We start from the raw sequence: 19,950 nt of genomic DNA, 5'->3' as shown, positions 1-19,950 counted from the left end.
AGCTTGTGCAAGTGCCCTTTAGGACCTATTACAGTCTGTCTGCACCACTAGGGCTCTAAAATAGTCGGCAGAACTTTACTATGTGTTCTTTTGGCTCATCTTGTTTTTTTCTCACTGTTCTCGGGCACATCCCTCTGAGTTAAGATGTTCATTCCTTTATAAGTCCAGACAGGGAGGTGATAATAAGCAGATTGGCAACTTCAGAAAGTGACCTGTCAGCTTTTACTACATGGAGGTGTTGGGTGAACCTTAGAATATTCCTTCTATTTTCCGAAAATGTGAAGTTAAAGGCTCTCATACACTGTGATGTGGAAACTTTCTTGTAGGAAAGGCCAAGTAAGGTAAAACTGTCACAGTTCAAATCTGGCTGTTATAAAAAATTGTGAAGGGGTAGAACTTACTTTCTGAGCCCCTCCACCCTTTCTTAGAGTTTGTTATGCCTGTTTAGCATTTGCCTACCTACCTGTACCCTGAGCTTCCCAGTATCCTCAAAATGTCCCTGGGTCAGCTCCTCAGATCAGTCATACATAGAACGTCTTTTAGTATTTTGAAACTATTAGATGTGAACCCTTCCAGACAACCAGGAATGGATCATTTTTAGCAGAACTGCTATTTGCTTCCATTGTCCATTTCTTACTTAGTAATAGAACCCTAAATTGTTACCTAAGTAACTGACTGTCTAGAAATAAAGACTAATTTTCCTAGCTTCCTTACAGCCAGCTGTGAACAAATGGCTGTATTCTGAACAATGATATATAAGGAGAATTGACGTTCAGCAGCTTTCGCGAAGCACACTTAGCTATCTAGTAGGCACCACTATTTTCTCTTCTTTTTGTCCCTTTGTCCTGGAAATAGGAATGCTATGGCTGAAGCTCCAGCAGCCACCTGGACCATGAGTATGAAGGTCATATACAAGGGATGGCAAGTAAAGAGCTGACAGGTGCATTCCTGATCCCTAATTTACTGCAGTCCACCAAATTCGTTCTGAATTACCTCTGGATTTCTTATATATGGGAAAAAGTTAATCTCTATCTTATTTAAGCAATCACTTTATTGGGTTCCTACCATATACAGCTCCCCTAACTCTAACTGATCCAATAATCAAGTTAGCCAAACTCATATGGACAAGAATATTGTCTCTCTGGCTTTTTGAGTCAGTTTAACTCATATATCACCAGATACCCAGTGGCTGGGAAAGGTGATCAGGGACACCTCCAAGACAGTTACAGAAATTTCTTGGCTCCTACTTGTCAGTTCCAGATCAGTCCTCAGCTCAGCTTTGAACTTGGATGTTTACCTACAGACACAGGGTAGGATAGACGCCAAGAGCAGAAACTCAAGACTTCTCTTGCCCATACCTGCCCAACCACTTACTCCCTACTTGTCCTGGGGTAAGTTAACCTCTTGATGCCTCAGTTCCTCATCACGAAAATGGTGACATGAATAATAACTACCTCATAAGATTATCATAAGTCTGAAATGAGATAATGTATGCAATGTGCTTAAGACAGCGCCTAGCACAAAGAAGGACTAAGTTGGTATTTTTGACTACTATTATTGCTGTTAGTGTATTTGATGCTTTGGACTTATGTTGATAGCACTTTATCTTCCTAGTATAGATTTTTTTTTCCATTTCATTCCTTTATAAGTTCATTTGACATATGTGTCCGAAACTGCCCATCCAATCCTCTCTCACATCTACTTAGAACAAGGCATTTGAAGTCAGGACTTCAATGCCAACTGAGTGGCTCATGTCAGAAATCAGAGGGGACTGAATTATAGCAGGGGTTCCTATGTGAGGTGGCTCAGGCACAGAAAGCCACAGTCCTCAAAGAAACAGCAAGATTCATATACTAGAAGGACATAAACAAAAGACATCCCGTGGAAAAACAAATAAAACAGATGATAAATTTCCAAAAAGCTTCTCAGCCTCACTCAGAATACAAATTAAAACAATAAAGAATCATTTGTCATCTCTCAGGTTGATAAAGATTTAAGAAGTTTGATAATACCCAATCTTAAAGATAGTGTAGGGACATAGTGAATATGAGTTCTGTCTCCCCTGTGATCAGGGGATCCCCTGTGATCTTTTTTTTTTTTTAATTTTTTTAATGTTTTGTTTATTTTTGACAGAGAGAGAGAGACAGAGCATGAGTGGAGGGAGGGTCAGAGAGAGAGGGAGACACAGAATCCAAAGCAGGCTCCAGGCCCTGAGCCGTCAGCACAGAGCCCGACGCGAGGCTCGAACTCACAGACCGTGAGATCATGACCTGAGCCGAAGTTGGATGCTCAACCGACTGAGCCACCCAGGCGCCCCTCCCCTGTGATCTTAAAGCAAACAGAGACATATGTAGAGAAAGAGTGAGAGAGACCTATATAGATACACAGTTCCTTTTGTTGTTTTATTTGAAAGAAGTGCATCCTGTATCTACTATTTTATTATTTGCTGCTTTAACTTAGTATTATTGTCTTTAAATTGAGATATAATCAACATGTAACATTGTATTAGTTTTAGGTGTACAACATAACGATCTGATATTTGTATGTATTGTGAAAGGATCACCACACTAAGTTTGGTTAACACCCATTATGTCACATAGATGCAGTTTTTCTTCATGTGATGATAACTTTTAAGATCTACTCTCTTAGCAACTTTCAAAGTTCCAACGTAGTATTAACTGTAGTCAGTCACCATGCAGTACATTATATCATCCCCAGGACTTACTTATCTTATAACTGGAAGTCTGTACCTTTTGACCTAACATTATTTTGACATCTTAAAATGGTTTGTATAGTATTTCCTAATTGTCGACTTCTAAAATGTTTCCAATTATGTACTACTATGAAAATTGGGGGGTCCCTGGGTGGCTCAGTCAGTTGAGCGACCGACTTTGGCTCAGGTCATGATCTCACAGTTTGTGAGTCCGAGCCCCGGGTCAGGCTCTGCGCTGACAACTCAGAGCCTGGAGCCTGTTTCGGATTCTGTGTCTCCCTCTCTCTCTCTACCCCTCCCCCACTCATGCTCTGTCTCTCTCTGTCTCAGAACTAAATAAACATTAAAAAAAAAATTTTTTTTAAGAAAAAAAAGAAAATTGGTGCGCGTGCCTGGGTGGCTCAGTCGGTTGAGCGTCCAACTCTTGATTTCAGCTCAGGTCATGATCCCAAGATTGTGGGATCGAGCCCTGCACTGAGCTCTGCACTGAGTGTGGAGCCTGCTTAAGATTCTCTCTCACTCTGCCCCTCTTCCAGCTTGCATGAACTCTTTCTCTTTCTTAAAAAAAAAAAAATGCTGCTGTGAACTTCCTTGCATGGTACCTTTGTGCACTCGTATGAGGATATATGTCAAAAATTCCCACAAACAGAATCGTTGAGTTCAAAGCATATGTGAATCATAGTGCTGAAAGCTCTCTAAAAAGTTTGTTTTATTGCTGTTTCTTCAAGGTTTCTGGCTTTCTGTGCCTTAACCACTTCACATGCGGACCCCTGCTGTAATTCAGTCTTCTTCTGGATGCTGACATTAGCCATTCAGTTGACATCCGGGCCTGAATGTCCTGGCTTCAAATGCCTTTGTTCTAAGTAGATGGAGAGGGACTGGATAGGCAGATTTAGACACAATCATCTAGGAGGCTTAGGTGACAGAATGAAAAACCGTAGAGCTTCTTTTCCTAAGTCATGCCTCCTTCATGAGGAAGAGGGATAGGTTATATAGCCCTCAGACTCTCCAAGCTGATGTGAGTCTATGTGGCCTCATGAGAAGCCCTTACTCTGTAGTGAGGACTATGCAGAAAGCCCAACAATGAGAGCTGAATCCCTTTGGGAATGTTGGGGAAGAACAGCGATCTCCAGGCAATAAGGTCTCCCCAGCCTGGGGCCATTTAGAGCCCACAGAGTTAACACTGGCTGATACATTTCCAAGAGCTCTTGGCATCACCTCAGAGCACCAACTGCAGCAGAGGAGATAATAGAGAAAGTAGAGTCCAGAAAACCTGTTCCAGCTTTTCAAACGATGCAGATCAAGTAAAATACATCTGTGGGCCATAGTTTTGGTAGGTACAAAATTTGAATCACTTTTTTAAGAACTTGCACAAAGTCCTGTGTTGTGAAATAAGTATGTATATCACAGCCTCCGGAGGGCCTCTTAAACCCCCTTCACCGTCCCCTAAGAAAAGGCATGGCTCAGTCCAATCTTCCTTGCTTAGGGGAGCCCCTTCCCTCTTCTCCCGTGGATATTGCAAAATCTTGTTTTTCATCTATTCCTGGGAGTACCTGAACTCAGGAAGCTAAGGCACTTGGCAAAAGCAACAAATTCTCCTTCAGAACAAAGAGGCACAGTTATAAACCCAGCTCTAGGAACACACGGTGCTAACCTATAGCTCTCTAGCCAGATAAGCCACCTGAGCTCTGAGAGTGATTGCAACACACAACTTAACCAATCACCCAGCCATCACTCATGCTTTTCCAATGAACCTGTGCCTCCCTCCCCACCACCTGGTCTGCACCAATCCATGCTCACCAATTTCTTTCAAGTTCCAACTCGACACCCACCGCCCTGTCCTTTTCTGAGGATGCCCACCTTCCACATTTTCCTGGACACTGAAGTATTTAGTCCCCACCACAGTGGGCTCCTTTATGTGTTCAGAAAGTCAGAATGACACAATGAAACTTTCCAGGACTTTGACATCTGGCAGACGTGTGGTTGAATTCTAGCCCTGGCAGTAGCTAGCTATGACCTTGGGCAAGTTACTTAATAGTTTCCTCCACTGTCAGATGGATAACCACAGTTGCCTTGGAGAGTTGTTTCAAAGATGACATCAGATAGTACATGTAAAGTACTGAGCTCTGTCCTTGACTCATGCTATCAGACCTATTATTCTTAGTTTTGCCTCTATTTCTCTAATTTTTAACTTCATATAATTATTTTTTAATTCACATTGTCCATTCCTTGAAACAGAAACCAAGTCCTGTGTTTTTAATCCCATAAAATTGTCTAGCACAGGCCATTTATAGATTAGTCAATAATTACTTCTGAAATTATTGGAATAGTTAAATAATATTGAGGTCAAAGTTAAGAGGGACACATGAATCAGGTTTAAAAGTTGAGGACCCTTAAAAACTGAGAATAAACTGAGGGTTGATGGGGGGTGGGAGGGAGGGGAGGGTGGGTGATGGGCATTGAGGAAGGCACCTGTTGGGATGAGCACCGGGTGTTGTATGGAAATAAATTTGACAATGAATTTCATATTTAAAAAAATAAAAATAAAAGTTGAGGACCTCAACAGAATAAGCACATATTGTATAGAGCTATAATTCTCTGGAGACTGAAGAAAAATGCTCAAGCTAACTCAGAAAACCTGACTAACAGTAACCTTGGTAAAGTCTCACAACCTTGCTAGGCTTTTGTGTCCTCATCAGGAAATGATGCTTAACAATATCTGATCTGTCTACCTTTCCAGGTGTTTTGAGGACCCATTGCCATCATCCATATGAAAACATTTTCAAACAGTAATATAGTATAAAAATGAAAGACCCGAGAATGGTTGGGTAAATTACATTTGTTATGATTGTCTAGGAAAGAAAAAAAAAAAGGTAGGCTGTTTCTCCCGGAAAGCACTAGACCTCTGAGCATGGTTAGAATCTGTAGCCTTGAAATGTGTGCCTCCCTGGATGATGGAAGGTCAGGCTGTACTTTCCAAGACTGATCACAACCACCTCTGCTTGCTCTTTAAACTCTGCCCCCGTGCCTGCATTAAGCCTGTGGTGTGACTAAAGCTAATTTCTAAAATATTAGGGGCATTTAAAGGGAGCAAAGTCCAGGTACTGACCCAGAAATGTTCTCTGGGTTGACTACGTTTACCAAGAATACAAAGTGCAGAGAATACTGGAACTTCGATAGAGTCAAATAAACCCAAACTTCACCTCTATGCAAGTCCCATTTTTCACACCCTTTAGTTCACGTTGTTTGGGTTTCTTTTCATTTGCTTTTGCTGCAAGCATTTGGAAGTGTTTGCTTCCTGACAACTGGGATTTTGAAAAGAGGTGGAAAATTACTATCAGATAGCTGTTGCACACTTTTTTTTTTTTTTTTTTTTGTCAGCACCTAATATAAAAGCATCTAGTCTGGTGTTGAACCATAGAGTAGAAAGCAAAACGTCTGCCATCTTATTTCTGTTAGTAGTTTGGGCACTGGTATGGGTTGAAGGAATACACCATGAAGCAGAAGAAAGGCCAGCTGGCTAGTTGCCAAAAAACTTACCTTGTAAGCATTCCACTTATTGTATGAACAGGGATGAGTAGACCTTGGAGCTCAGAGATATGATTCTGTGAGAACATGAGACTGTATCCGAGCTCTGAGGAACAGAATTGCCATATATTAACTTCCCAGACAGATCTAGAAATGCAGACCCTTAGTTCAGTTCCCTTCATTGGGAGATACAGACAGAATCATGATCTAAAGATCAACACCAGACTGTATATGTCTTTGGTTTGCTTGTCTTTTTTCTTTGCTTTTCTTTGCATTTTCTTTTCTTGTCTTTTCTTTTTTAGAGAGAGAGTGTGCACATGCACACCGGAGCGGAGGAGGGGCAGAAAGAGAGGGAGAGAGCATCCCAAGCAGGCTCCATGCTGTCAGTGCAGAGCCTGATTCGGGGCTCTGTCCCACAGTGAGATTATCACCTGAGCTGAAAATCAAGAGTCAGCCACTTAACAGACTGAGCCAGCCAGGCGTCCCTGCTTGTCCTTTTCATTTGTGGGGCCAAATTACATTCAACACGTTTTTAAGACAAAATTTTTGCAGCTTAACTGAGATAAAGTTGACATATGACATTGTGTATGTTTAAGGTGTACAACATGATGATTTGATATACATCCATATTGTGAAATGATTAACACAGTAAGGTTACTTAATGTATCCAGCCCTTACATAGTTACCTTTTTTTTACTTTGTGGTGAGAACTTTTAAGACCTACTGTCTTAGCAACTTTCAGGTGTACAATAGGGTACTGGTAACTATAGTCGCCATTTTGTACATTGAATCCCCAGAAGTCATTCCTTTTGTAACTGGAAGTTTGTACCTTCTGATCACCCATTTCCCTCACTGCGCCCCCCCCACCCCTAGCAACCCCAATGCACTCTGTTCCTATGTGTTCATTCTTTTAGATTCCACGTATAAGAGAAATCATACAGTATTTGTTTTTTCCCTGTCTGACATATTTTACTTAGCATAATGCTCTCAGGTTTCATCCATGTTGTCATAAATGACAGGAATTTATTCTTTTTATGGCTGAATAATACTCTACTGTATTTATAGTTGCCCTATTTCTTTATCTACAATAAACACGGGAATAGAGGTATCTCTTCAAGATCATGATTTTGTTTCCTTCAGATATACACTCAGAAGCAGGATTGCTGGGTCATATGATTGTTCTATTTGTAATTTCTTGAAGAACCTCCAGACTGCATTCCGTAGTGGCTGCACCAATTTACATTCCCACCAAGAGCGCACAGGGGTTTCCTTTTCTCCATATTCTCACCAGAATTTGTTAGCTCTCATCTTTTCGATAATAGCCATTCTAATAGGTTGAGCCAAATTTCAAGAATCATTTAAAAGTAGATCTCTTGATCATCCTGGAGAACCAGAAGATGTGGCCCCTATGCCTTTCCAAATGGCAACAATTCCTGGCTGTTGCTGAGTGCTGGTGCCATTTACAGGAAGTTTGTGCCATCTAGATTTGCACAGATCTTATTACTGATAGTTACTGATAGTTTACCACAGCACTTGCATGGCTTTCTTGTAATAGAGAAATACCTCTTCTATAACTTATGTCTCTATCAAAGTTTGGAAAGTTGAATAAAAAGTTAGAGGGCAGAGTAATTCAAGAAAATTGAAAGAGGGGCCCCTGGGTGGCTCAGGTGGTTGAGTATCCGACTCTCGATTTTGGCTCAGGTCATGGTCTCATAGTTTGTGAGTTTGAGCTCCGTGTTGGGCTCTGCGCTGACAGCATGGAGCCTGCTTGGGATTCTCTGCCCCTCCTTCTTTCTGTGTCTCTCAAAAAAATTAAAAAGAAAATTGAAGGAGGGAGTTTTTCCTTTTGGAGGTGAAGAATAACATAAACAAGAATAAATATAATAAGGTAACATAATAATGTAAATATATATATTATTTGCCTACTGTCACAAGCCTCTCCATCCCTAACATAGGGTTGCAATAACTTTAGCCTCGAAAGAAGTTCAGATCTCATTGATTATATAGGACTTTTTGTGATAGAATCTAAGTTCACTTGAAGTAGATTCAATTGGGAAAAACAAAATTCTCTTTTTGAGAAAAAAAAAAAAAAAGAAGAAGAAATAAAGAAAGAAAAAAAGAAATCCTCAATAACCCCCAAACAAATTTTCAGCTGCTTGGCTTTCTGGGGGGAAAAATGTCAATAAAATTGTGTTGCATTTGTGCAAAAATAGGACTCCCTTGTCCTGCCTTTTATATAAAGCTACTTTTACTGGGAGCATTGATGTTGGTGACTCCAAAAGGAACAACGGTAGTTTCTTAATCTTTCAGAAACCCTGTGGGACAGAGTTTAAAACACAGCAATGTTAGGGTTGCCAAAGACTCACCCTTTGGAAGAGAGGCTGATCCTCTTGAGGGCTCCCCTTTAAAAATGATTTAAAGGCCCTTGCTCAGAGGACCACAGATGTAAAATCAGAGCTTCAGTCAACTGAAGCCCACAATGTGGCAAAGGGGCAGGGTGACCCAGAGGAAGGGGATGTGATGTGGAGTTTGTCAAACTGAAATCTGAATTCCAGTCCTTCCACCCCAAACAGATGTAACCTTGAGTGTAACCTGGAGTAACAGAGCTGATGTGAATATTGCACGAGAAAACATGAACTGACCCTTTGTAAGCACTTTCCAAAGCTGGTTCTGATTCTCTTTTGTGTTTCTTTATATATAATAATGATAGCTATCATGGATTGGAATGCCCACTATTTGCCAGACCAGTGTCCCTTAACCTGAGTTCCAGATTCCCCTGCTTTTAAAGTTGCTTCAGAATGGGGCACCTGGGTGGCTCAGTTAGTTAAGCATCTGACTTCTGCTCAGGTCATGATCTCACTGTTCGTGGGTTTGAGCCCCACATTGGGCTCTGTGCTGACAGCTCAGAGCCTGGAGCCTGCTTTGGATTCTGTGTCTCCTCTCTTTGCCCCTTCCCTGCTTTCTCTCTCTCTCTCAATCTCTCTCAAAAATAAATAAACATTTAAAAAATGTAAAAAGTAAAAGTTGCTTCAGGTCAACATTCTAATGCACTAGACCAGTGGTCATTCCTTTTCTGCAAAGGACCAGATTAGAACTATTTTTATATTTTTGACGATCTCTACAGTCAAGGGGCTCAAGGTCAGAGGCTTCTACAGTCTCTGACATTATTACTCAACTTTGCCTGCCACTGACTATGAAAGCAGCCATAGACAACATGTAAACAAATGGGCATGGCTGTGTTCCAATAAAACTTAATTTACAAAAACAAGCAGCTGGCCCATAGTTTGCCAGCCCTTACACTTGATTATGAATCTTTGCATCCCACATACAGTTCTTGCTATCCCAATGCATAGTTAAAATTTTCAGTTTGTTTTAGGAATGAGGAAGGGAGGCAAAAGAAGGGGACAGAAGAAAGAGCAAGAGACCTCAAAGCGAATTTATATACGATACACTTATATTTAACTATACAGAAGATTCTTCTTCCTCTTGTCTTAAGCTATACGCCTTAACTAGAATGTTTACCATTTACTAGCTCTGTCTGATCTCTGTCATGACTAGTTAACATTACTCCAATCACTTTTTCTGACTTTATGTGGGCCTGTGCCAAGTGCCTTATATACACTATTTAATCTTTTTTTTTTTTTAATTTTTTTTTTCCAACGTTTTTATTTTTATTTTTGGGACAGAGAGGGACAGAGCATGAACGGGGGAGGGGCAGAGAGAGAGGGAGACACAGAATCGGAAACAGGCTCCAGGCTCCGAGCCATCAGCCCAGAGCCTGACGCGGGGCTCGAACTCACGGACCGCGAGATCGTGACCTGGCTGAAGTCGGACGCTTAACCGACTGCGCCACCCAGGCGCCCCTATACACTATTTAATCTTTACAATAATGCCGTGAGATAAAAAAAAATTTTAACACAAATTTTACAGGTGAGTAAAAGGAAGCTTAGAAGAATTAAATACTTTCCCTAGTGTCATAGAGCCAGTAAATTAGAGGGCTGGGACTTAAATCTAGACAGTTTGACCTCACAATTGCTTACTCTCTTAGCCATGGTTTCTCCATACATAAAAAATGGATTATCCATTTACACCCTGCTGGGTTCTTTGAAAGATTGCAGTATTGAAAGTATCTGAAAGTGCCTGGGTCAAAATCAGGGAGCATGAAATCAGTTCCTTTTTCTTTGTCCACCCTACCATTCAGGATTACCCACAATTACTAAATATTTATGGAGTACCCAATATATTCTCAGGTTTGAATGATCTAGAGCCACCGATTCCTGGGAGAAGGAAGATTTGGTCATGGCTTTGCTTCCAAGGATGTGTGACCTTTTGGAGTCTTTGACCTTAGGTTCCCACATCTGTAAAATAACACATGTCTGCTCAGCCTTTTCAAGAATGCTAACTTATCTGCATTAGAAATCCCTTGAAAAACATGTACATTTCCAGACCCTATATAAGACATCAGAATCCTTTGGGCTGAAGCTTAGGTTTCTTCATTACTATCTCCAACTCTATTTTGAAAACAAAAAACAAAAAACAGTATTGACTCCATTAAAAAGTTGAAAGAATAACGAACCCCCATTTATCTTTCACTAGATTCACTTATTGTTAATTTCGCCATATTTGCTTCGTAGATCTTTTGCTCTTGCTCTCTTTTTCTGTCTCTTCTATTTGGAAGGCAGTTGATGGTTTGCCACATTTTCTGGGTAATTCCTCTCTTCCCACTTGAAAGTCAGTTAAGGACATCATTTCACACCTAAACACATTAGTGCATATCTTCTAAGAATGAAGACATTCTCTAATGATAATGCCATTATCACACCCAAGTAATTTGGTTAACAGTGATACAGTTATATTATCAAATATATAATGTCTTTGAATGCCACCAAAACAATGTCCTTGTATTTTTTCTTTGATGATCTAATCTAAGATTTTGCATTTTATTTGGTTTTCATGTCTCTTTAGCTTCCTTTCATTTAGAAAATTCTACCATGTTTTTTGTCTTCCATGACTTGACATTTCTGGGAAATCCAGGACACTTGTTTTGTAGAATGTCCCCCTCCCCCCAGTCTGGGTCTGCCTGTTTTCCCATATCTAGATATTTAGCTGGTAAATTGGATCAAACATCTATATGGTACTTTGTGCACCTTTATTGGAATACATTCTAAAGACAAACGAATTGCAAACCAATTTTTAACTTACTAGGTTGGTTTGTTGTTGGTATTGCTATTGGAATAGTGATCATAACTGAAATACTTTCTATATTTTAGGACACAGCAAGATGAATAAATACGTTGACATTTTTGGAAACCAGATTCTCATGTATTGGAAGACAAAAATACGGAAAAGAGAAAGTAAGAAAGTACCTTACATGTTGGATTTGAATTGGAGATATGAATACGAACTCAACATACCTACCTTCATAGTAGAAATAAGCACATCTAGTCTCCAGATCATGGTTTTTAAATAACATTTCATACTAAAAGGAACTAGAGGTCCTTAAGGAATGGCTGATCCCAGGGCTAGGCAGATAAAATACAAGTTGATCCTGGAATAGCTTGTTATGGCAGAAAACAAAAAGAAAAAAAAATATGCTTAAAGACAATGGGGACCTATCAAAAGTACATAGGAGTCAGCTTGAGGAGTTTCATGCTGACCAAATTTGGTATATGTAAGCAGAAAACAGAATAATAATACTAATGGGGTAGAGCACATTAGATAAGAATGTACATCATAGTGAAATTAAGAAACAACAGGCACAAAAATGACTGTACTTGGAAGAAAGATCCTCATTTCAGTAGTATGTCTGCTAATAAATGTAGAAGGAATTACTGAATTCAATATCTGCTTTTTAACATGCTCCCCAGGTGGTTCTAATTCCCTCCAAAGTTTGGGAACAATTGCTAGATGTTTCCTTGAAGCTCTTTAATTCTACAACAGCTATAAAATGTTAAGCATAGCCCCTGCCCTGGAGAAAATAATACTTAATAGAAATGTATGAAAAATAGAAATTCTAGTCAGCCTGTTGACAATTTGTTTTCGTCTTTAAAGTACTTATGAAAGTATTTTTTCCTCACTGTTTAATATGCCAGTCATTCTGGCTACTCCTGACTCTTGCCATTTTATTCCAGCACTGTCCTAGGAGAACTCCTTCCTGTTACTCCCACCACAAACCCCTTCCCCTGTGGTATGAAATATTGCCATCCATGGAAATGGGAAAAGGAAGCAGCTACCTGGGATTGTCTCCAGGCTCTGCCTTTTGCTTACTCTAATTTTCTTTGTTCCTTCACCAGGCAGACCAGAGCTTTCAGGCATCAGTGCATCCTTGGAGTTTAGTTTGGTGGACCCTGTATGTAAATTCAGTGTCTTGTGACACCTCAGAGGGCTTGAATTTCCATTCCAGAAGTAGGACAGTAACCCTTTGCTTTTAAACATGTCTTCTGCCTCAGGGCTTCCAAATTTTGCAGTTAATTGGGCCTATTTTTGTATAGTTCTAGTATGATTATGCAGAGAAGCAATTCAAAAGCTAGCATATACTTATGGATTTCCCTCCCCATAATCAATCTCTTTTCCTTTGCTCCCCACATCCAAATCGACTGCCAGACCCCATTAACTCTGCTTTTAACATTTTTTAAGCATCATCCTTTGACTTTCTATTTTCTTGCTGTCATTACCAAAGAGCCACTGCTGTCTTCTCTGTGAAGTTTCTCCCTTGATCGTATTAGACTCTAGTCTAAGCAAATGATACCAAAATGCCCATATCCAGGCCCTTGACTTCAATGCCTACTTGTTGATTGTTCTACTGTGCCCTCAAATTCAACAAATCTAAAAGAAACTCGTACCACCTCTTGACTAGTTCTGCCCTCTCCTTCCTGGCCACCTAAGCTCATACCTAGTATATTGTAACAATTAAAAAGCACGAGTTTGGAATCAAACAGAACCAATTAGGACAAGACTTAAATCCCAACTCAAACACTTAGAGGCAGTGTGACCTTGTTGAACTCAACATTCTCATCTGTAATATGGCGATAACATTACCTACATTAAATGGTTGCTGTCTGGAATCAACAACATGTGTTTTGTACATACATACAGTGCCTACCAGAGCGTAAAGATTGAATAAAAATGACTTCTTATTTCACAGCTTCTCCTCTTCCTAATTCTCTATACGGTAAATTATCACAATCTGTTTAATAGTTTTTTAAACGATCTCTTCTATTTATGCACAAATGCAGCTTCTTGGTTATCCCTGCTTAGGCTATTGAATAATCTTTCTAGGTTGTTTTCTTGTCTTCAGTAGCCCCAAAGACTTGTGTTCCTTATGTGTGCAAGAAATCATGCTAAGACACTTCAGTCTTTCCAACTAACCCATTACTCATTCTGTCAACAGATTAATCTTCCCCTGGATCTGTTTTTATTACACTTCTCCCTTGATTAGGAAGAATCATTGGCTTCCCAGTACCTTTAGGATAAATTCCACAGATAGGGTAAATAGGCTCCAGCTTATCTGTAGTGGGGAATTATAATTTGGTCTGGCCCAGGCCTCTTTTCCTGCCTTATTCTAGTAAATGTATCCATTTATTTTGGTGAATTGCTTATCATCCCCATTCCAGCCACGGGGCTGTATTGGGAGCTGTCAATCATGGTATCTATCTTCAGCCACCAAAGAAGATATGTGATCCAAGCTGAACCAACTTTCTCCCTTTGGATACTTTTCTAGTTGAGACCAGGGGAAAAGAGGCCTTTCCTTGTTGGAAGCTGAGCTGGGTACTATAAACCTTGGCAGTGCCAGTGGCCACCGTTTGGCCTTGTGCAATCTGAAAGAATGAGGTGCACTGGTATCAGTTCCAGCCGTACTCAAGGCTGGCCTTTCTCTTGCCCTTAGCAAATTGGCTATGTGAGCTCATGCATTTCCCATTCGGTGTTTAGCATTGGTTAAGATCCTATCATTTGGAGCCAAGCATTCTGACTAATAATACTATCTTTTTACCAGATCTCTGCCTTACTTTGTTCCCAAACCATTCTAAGCTGATCAACCCATGGCTCAGTGAAGATAATCCGTTCATTCTTCTCTTCCTGCCTTTGACCAAGTTGTTCCCACTGCTAGGAATGTTTGTTCTCTCTTATCTCATTCTCCAAAGTCTGTGCTTCCGTAAGACCAAGGCAAAACCTTTATCTTCGTGAAGCTCGGTTTGTTCTCCGCGAGCTTGAGGGAGTGTTCCCTTAGCTTAATATGTAGGCTTTAGATTCCAAAACCTAAATGTCATCTGATGTTTAGTTACTTATTGGGTCATTAATCCTTGCTATTTCCTACCTTTCTACCAAGTCAGAATAAAATTCCTAAGCTCAACTAAGGTCTAGAAGTAAAGGAACTAGTTCCAAACCATAAACACAACATGGGGCAGAATACATTGAAGTTTCCCTAAAAATACTCATGTCTGGCTGCTGAAGGTAGAGAAATGCATTTAAAAAGGAAAAACATGAACCAGGAGCTTAAATTACCCAAACACATCTAGATTGTTAGGGGCTGGGGGAAAAGACAGAGCATAATTTAAATTTTTTTTTTTTCAACGTTTATTTATTTTTGGGACAGAGAGAGACAGAGCATGAACGGGGGAGGGGCAGAGAGAGAAGGAGACACAGAATCGGAAACAGGCTCCAGGCTCTGAGCCATCAGCCCAGAGCCCGACGCGGGGCTCGAACTCACAGACCGCGAGATCGTGACCTGGCTGAAGTCGGACGCTTAACCGACTGCGCCACCCAGGCGCCCCAAGACAGAGCATAATTTAAAGAAAGTGCTAGAGTTTACTAAATGATGAGAAATGGAAGACCATAAACATTTCATGATCTACAGGTATTACCAGGCATCAAAAATGTTGTTGTAATGTTTGAGAGACCCAGAGCCGTCAAAGAACGTGAGGTTCTTGCCAGAGAAGGCAGAAAGGTAGGAGATGTGGTGTTTGGGAACTAGCTCAGGTTCCAATTGGAGTCAGGGAATAGAAGGAATGGGTGAGAATTCAATCTAGGATAAAAAAGGATCTGCACATAGCCATGCGATAGACTAAGAGTGCAGTACAAGGAGCTAACAGGGAGATTATCTAAGAGAACCCTGCTACAATGGGAGGGAATAAATTGGGTGATGAAGAAAAATGGGCTATCAGGTTGTGACGTAGAATATGAGACGAACTTTCTCACGGGTCAAGGGAGAATCTTGGGGGGCGGGGGGTGATTCCATAAAGTAAATGGAGACAGTGTGGAAAAAAGTGAGTTTCCCTCATATATAGACCTCTTGAGCTTGAAGGTTCTCAAAGTAATTTAATAACCAATCTGTTTTGGAGCCTAAGAAACAAGACTGTGAGATAGTTATTTGAAATGTCATGTCCATTTCATTTCATATTATTCGAAAGATGTGTATGGAGGAAACTTTGATTCCTTATTCCTCCTCACCCTCAGACCAGACATGTTTATGCCTACTTAGGCTAACTTGCTAAAGTTCCCAATATGCAGAGGGTTATCTTTCTTTCTGGGATTTCAAAGAGCCATTTTGTCCCAACGTGCCTTTAACCTAAGTTCTAACCAATCACTCACAATTTTAAAAAGGCTCAAATGTACAATCCCTTAGAAAAGTGACTTAAATTTATAGGATGAATATAAATATTAAGACTTACGTAGATATTAAGGCTGGTATCAGGTTTGTTTCAACAGCAGGTTGTTAAGGAAGGGAAGTAACAGGAGTAGAACCCAGTCAGAGAAGCTGGAAGACAACATCTAAGTACTTTCAGTTCTGCCTTGGGCCAGCCCTGCTCCCGGAAAAGTCCCCCAAGCAGCACCCCCATGGTGAGCAGTCAGATAACTCTCACCTGACTGACTGGCTGGGTGACAGTCTGGGTGGTGGTCCATCTAGTTTACCAAGGACCCGCCCAGAGAAAAGCCAAGCACATGCAATAGAGGGTGTTTGCCAACCCTTTTTAAAATTGATGATGTACCTGTTAGCCAACCGGGGTGTACCAGAGAAGAAAGAACCTGCCGGTGCTGTCCCCCAGTCTCGGTGTTTGATCTCTGAGGTGAGAATCTATAAGCCAGCATTTTGCTTTAGCCACTGATTTCACACTCAGCATTGCAGCCGGCTCAGGCCCCCGTGTACTCTGTGTTCATGTCTGTCTTCCTGTAGGAAATTCTCTTTGCATACTAGGGTGGGCCTCCTGCAACGCCCTCAGTTCTTCACCAGAGTAGGGACTCCCTAAGCGTTTAGCCTATGGTATTGACATCCCTAGGCCTCACCTCCGGGGTTTTGCATTTCAAGTACCCTTCCTGTGAGCATCCCCCTTCTCTCTTGTTCTGTTCTCTAATTGCCCCCTAGATATCAAAAAGCTCTTTGTTTCCTCTTCACTATTCACCTTATAGCCACTGTCCACCCTGTGTATTGGATAAATCTCCCTAAGGATGCTCAGCCTACTCTTCATGAAACGGCGCCCCAAATACAGTGATGATATTTTCCAAACCCAAACACTGGATCCTGTGTTCCACCCAGTAGAAGTTTACTCAGTAGGTAATAGTAAGCAATGCTTGAAATCGACACTGTCTTCGACAATCCAAAATGTTTGGCTCTTGCAGCTCAAGAGGACAAGGAGGACAGGTATGTTGCAATCTTCCGAGGCCCTACCTTGTGATCTGGTCCAGCCTACCTCTCTGATCTTGCCTCTACCTCTCTCTTCCTCCCACAGGCTGCACCAGCCACACCGACCTCTTTCTGATCCTGTGAACCAGACAGGCCGGGTTCTGTCTCAGGTGCATTGTACTGGCACATCCTTCTTCCTGAGACCGTCTTCCCTAGATCTTTGTAAGACTCCCCTCGTCTTACCATCCACCTCTCTCACAAAGGTTGTCCTTAATAGCACCACTCCTGGCAATTGCCTGTCCTGGTTACTCTTGACCCTATCACACTGCTGTATGTTCTTCCCAGCATTTACTTCTGGAAGAAAATATCTTGTGTGTTTGTAGTCTTTCTCTACCTCCACTCTACCACCAGCTACAGTGTAAGCTTCATAAAGCATGCCTTTGTCAGTGTGTCTGTTCCCACATCACAACACCTAGAACACTGCCTAGGATGTAGTGGTTGCACAACCAAACTGTGTGGGGGCTACTGATTGGATGAACACTGTTCCTTCCACCACACGCTGCGCTGTGAAACTGAGGATCACATGACCTGCTCTTGCAAGTCTAAGTTCACACAAACCTCTGTAGGAAAACGCACATCCCGCAGGGAAGGGACACACAGAGGAGGACCCCAGTCCTAGCTGGGTGAGAAATGAAAATCAAAAGTTTAGGACAGAAGTAGAAAACACAATAGGAGACCTAGCTAAGCAAAAGAAATCTAGTTTAAGGAAAAAGGGGGTTGGGGAGCTTCAGATATAATTTCTGGAACACTGAGTTGGACCGGTAGCCATGACAGCCCAAGTGCAGCTTTGCCACACGTTGTGGCCTTGGGTCCGTCATTGCTCTACTCTGAGCTTCAAATGCCACGCTTCTAAAATGAGGAAGCTGGAAGTCTTGTCAGTGCTTTCTAGGACCATTCTTTAAAAAAAAAAAAAAAGGAGACCTGGGAAGGGGTGATGTGTCCTAACTGCAAGGATTAAGGGGCTACAGTGCACTAGTTCCAAGTCCCGCCACGAACTAAGAAATGAGGTAAACAAGGTTTACTCTTAAGAATCAGCATTACTAGTCAGAGGCCAGAGATGCAAAGCTCTTTGAGGGGTGAGATAGGACTTCTCGGCCTGTACAACCACAACAGTCACCAGTTTCAACATATTAACACGTCTAAAATAATAATTTAAAAAAGCGTCAATTAGCGGAGGCCAGAGTGCTCTCTAACCTAGGAAAGAGGGACAGGCCAGAGGCAGGGGCTGGCTCTCCCCTTCTACAACCAGGGCGTCTGGGGGCTCCCTCCCAGGGGAAAGGCTGGTCTCACTGCAGGGTGCACCCTGTCTCTAGCAGGCTCCAAGGACCTTCAGGAGAGTGTGGGACAAGGGTTAAGAGTCCAGACTCATCCTATCTGGCTTCAAATCCTGACTGCCATTTACTAGCTACATGCCCCCGGCAAGTTATTAAACCTGTATCTCTACTTTTTCACCTACGAAGTGGGAGTGATGATAATAGTATGGATCCCCGAGAATTGGTGGGAGGATTAAGTTAATATGTGTAAAGCATGTAGAATAGGGGCTGTTGTTACAATTCCACCAACAGAGCCACCTGCATGTCTGAGGCCTAATGACATTAAATATTGGTCACCCCTCCTTCAAATGCCACTTTAAGCGAGGTACCTACTTCTTTCCCATGTAGGTTTGCTTACACAGAAACAATGTGCTTGTCACAGAGACTCTGAGAAATTGCCATTCCAGACCCTGTGGTATCTTATGGCAAATCAATGAGTTACTTCTAGTTCTGCCTGGGCCTCCCACCTTGCCTGACCACAGAGGCAAGACGCAGGCATCATGGAAATGGAGGATTTTGGTCTGGGGGCAGATCAGTTTTGATTTCTAAATCATCACGCTGGTGTTCTGGTGCCTATTTCCTCCTAGGTATTTTGGGTTACTGCATAGACACTCAGGCTCTGATTTCTCTGAAGAGTGATATGAGTGAATCCTCAGCTCTGAAGCAGAGGGCAGTCCCAGCTGCTTTTCCCACCCCACAGTGGTAGACCCGAATGGGCTTCCTATCTGATGCTGGGGCTGCTCTCCCTGCTATGGTACCTTTACATGAAAGAACACAGATCTTGTAGAAAACTGGTGGATTAAAAATGTAGGAAAGGAGGGAGCTTCAAGAGGAAGCATTAAGCCAGGGGCCCCCGCTGACCTGCTTGCAGTGACTTCTCCAAAGAAGTCCAAATGTTTTCATTTCATTCCGGGACACTGCCTGGAACTACAGCTACCCTTTAGGGATTGTCTGGGTTTTAAAGCATTGTCAACTAATAGTGTGGGTCGTTCTGGAAGGGTTAGAGCATGTTCGATAATGTCAACGGTGATGCACATCAATGGGAATGTGTTTGATAAGATTTCTTTCCTCCTGACATCTTGCGGGGTTGGGTTTACCTTTAAGAACAGCAGATTTGTGAGTTTTGTTTTATTTTGATTTTGGACAGAGGGGTGAGGTAGGAAGGGGGAAGGGATACACGAGAGACTTAAAACTCTTGGGGAGGTCCATGGCACCTGATTATGGTTGAGGGGGAGAACCTGAGAGGTTCAAAGAACAGGAGGGCTCAGTGAGGTTAAGCTATGACACGGGTTATGTTGGCATTCCCGGATTGGCCTGGGACAACAATTGTAACCTTCCCCTGGAAAAACGCAGCCTGAGCTCCAAATAAGCAACTAGTAAAGGAACTTTTCGGATACTGCCCATTGAAATTGAGTTCTCAAACAATTAACTTCCCATAGTGGATCTTGGGGAGAAAGAGAAAGTCCCAGGAAGCACTTGGGACGGCACTGGGGGAGAAAAGATGGGTCAGAAGCACAGAGCATATTCGGTGTTAAAGGTGGGAAGGCATTTGTTTCCGGGGTCTGGGGCAGGCAGTGACCTGCTGAAAATCCCCGCCAGCACAGGCACCTCTCCAGAGATCTGGGAGAAAGACGTCCTGCATTTCAAGTGAGGAAGTTTCGGACACTCGGGTTATGCTGACGGCTCATTCTGAGTTCTTGGGACAGCCTTCCCTCTTA

The sequence above is a fragment of the Lynx rufus genome, unplaced genomic scaffold (assembly GCF_022079265.1).
Source record: "Lynx rufus isolate CCGP_SWC_20201006 ecotype Redwood Valley unplaced genomic scaffold, mLynRuf1.p SCAF_12, whole genome shotgun sequence".
In the NCBI taxonomy this organism is placed as follows: Eukaryota; Metazoa; Chordata; class Mammalia; order Carnivora; family Felidae; genus Lynx; species Lynx rufus.
Note: the sequence above shows the minus strand (reverse complement) of the source record.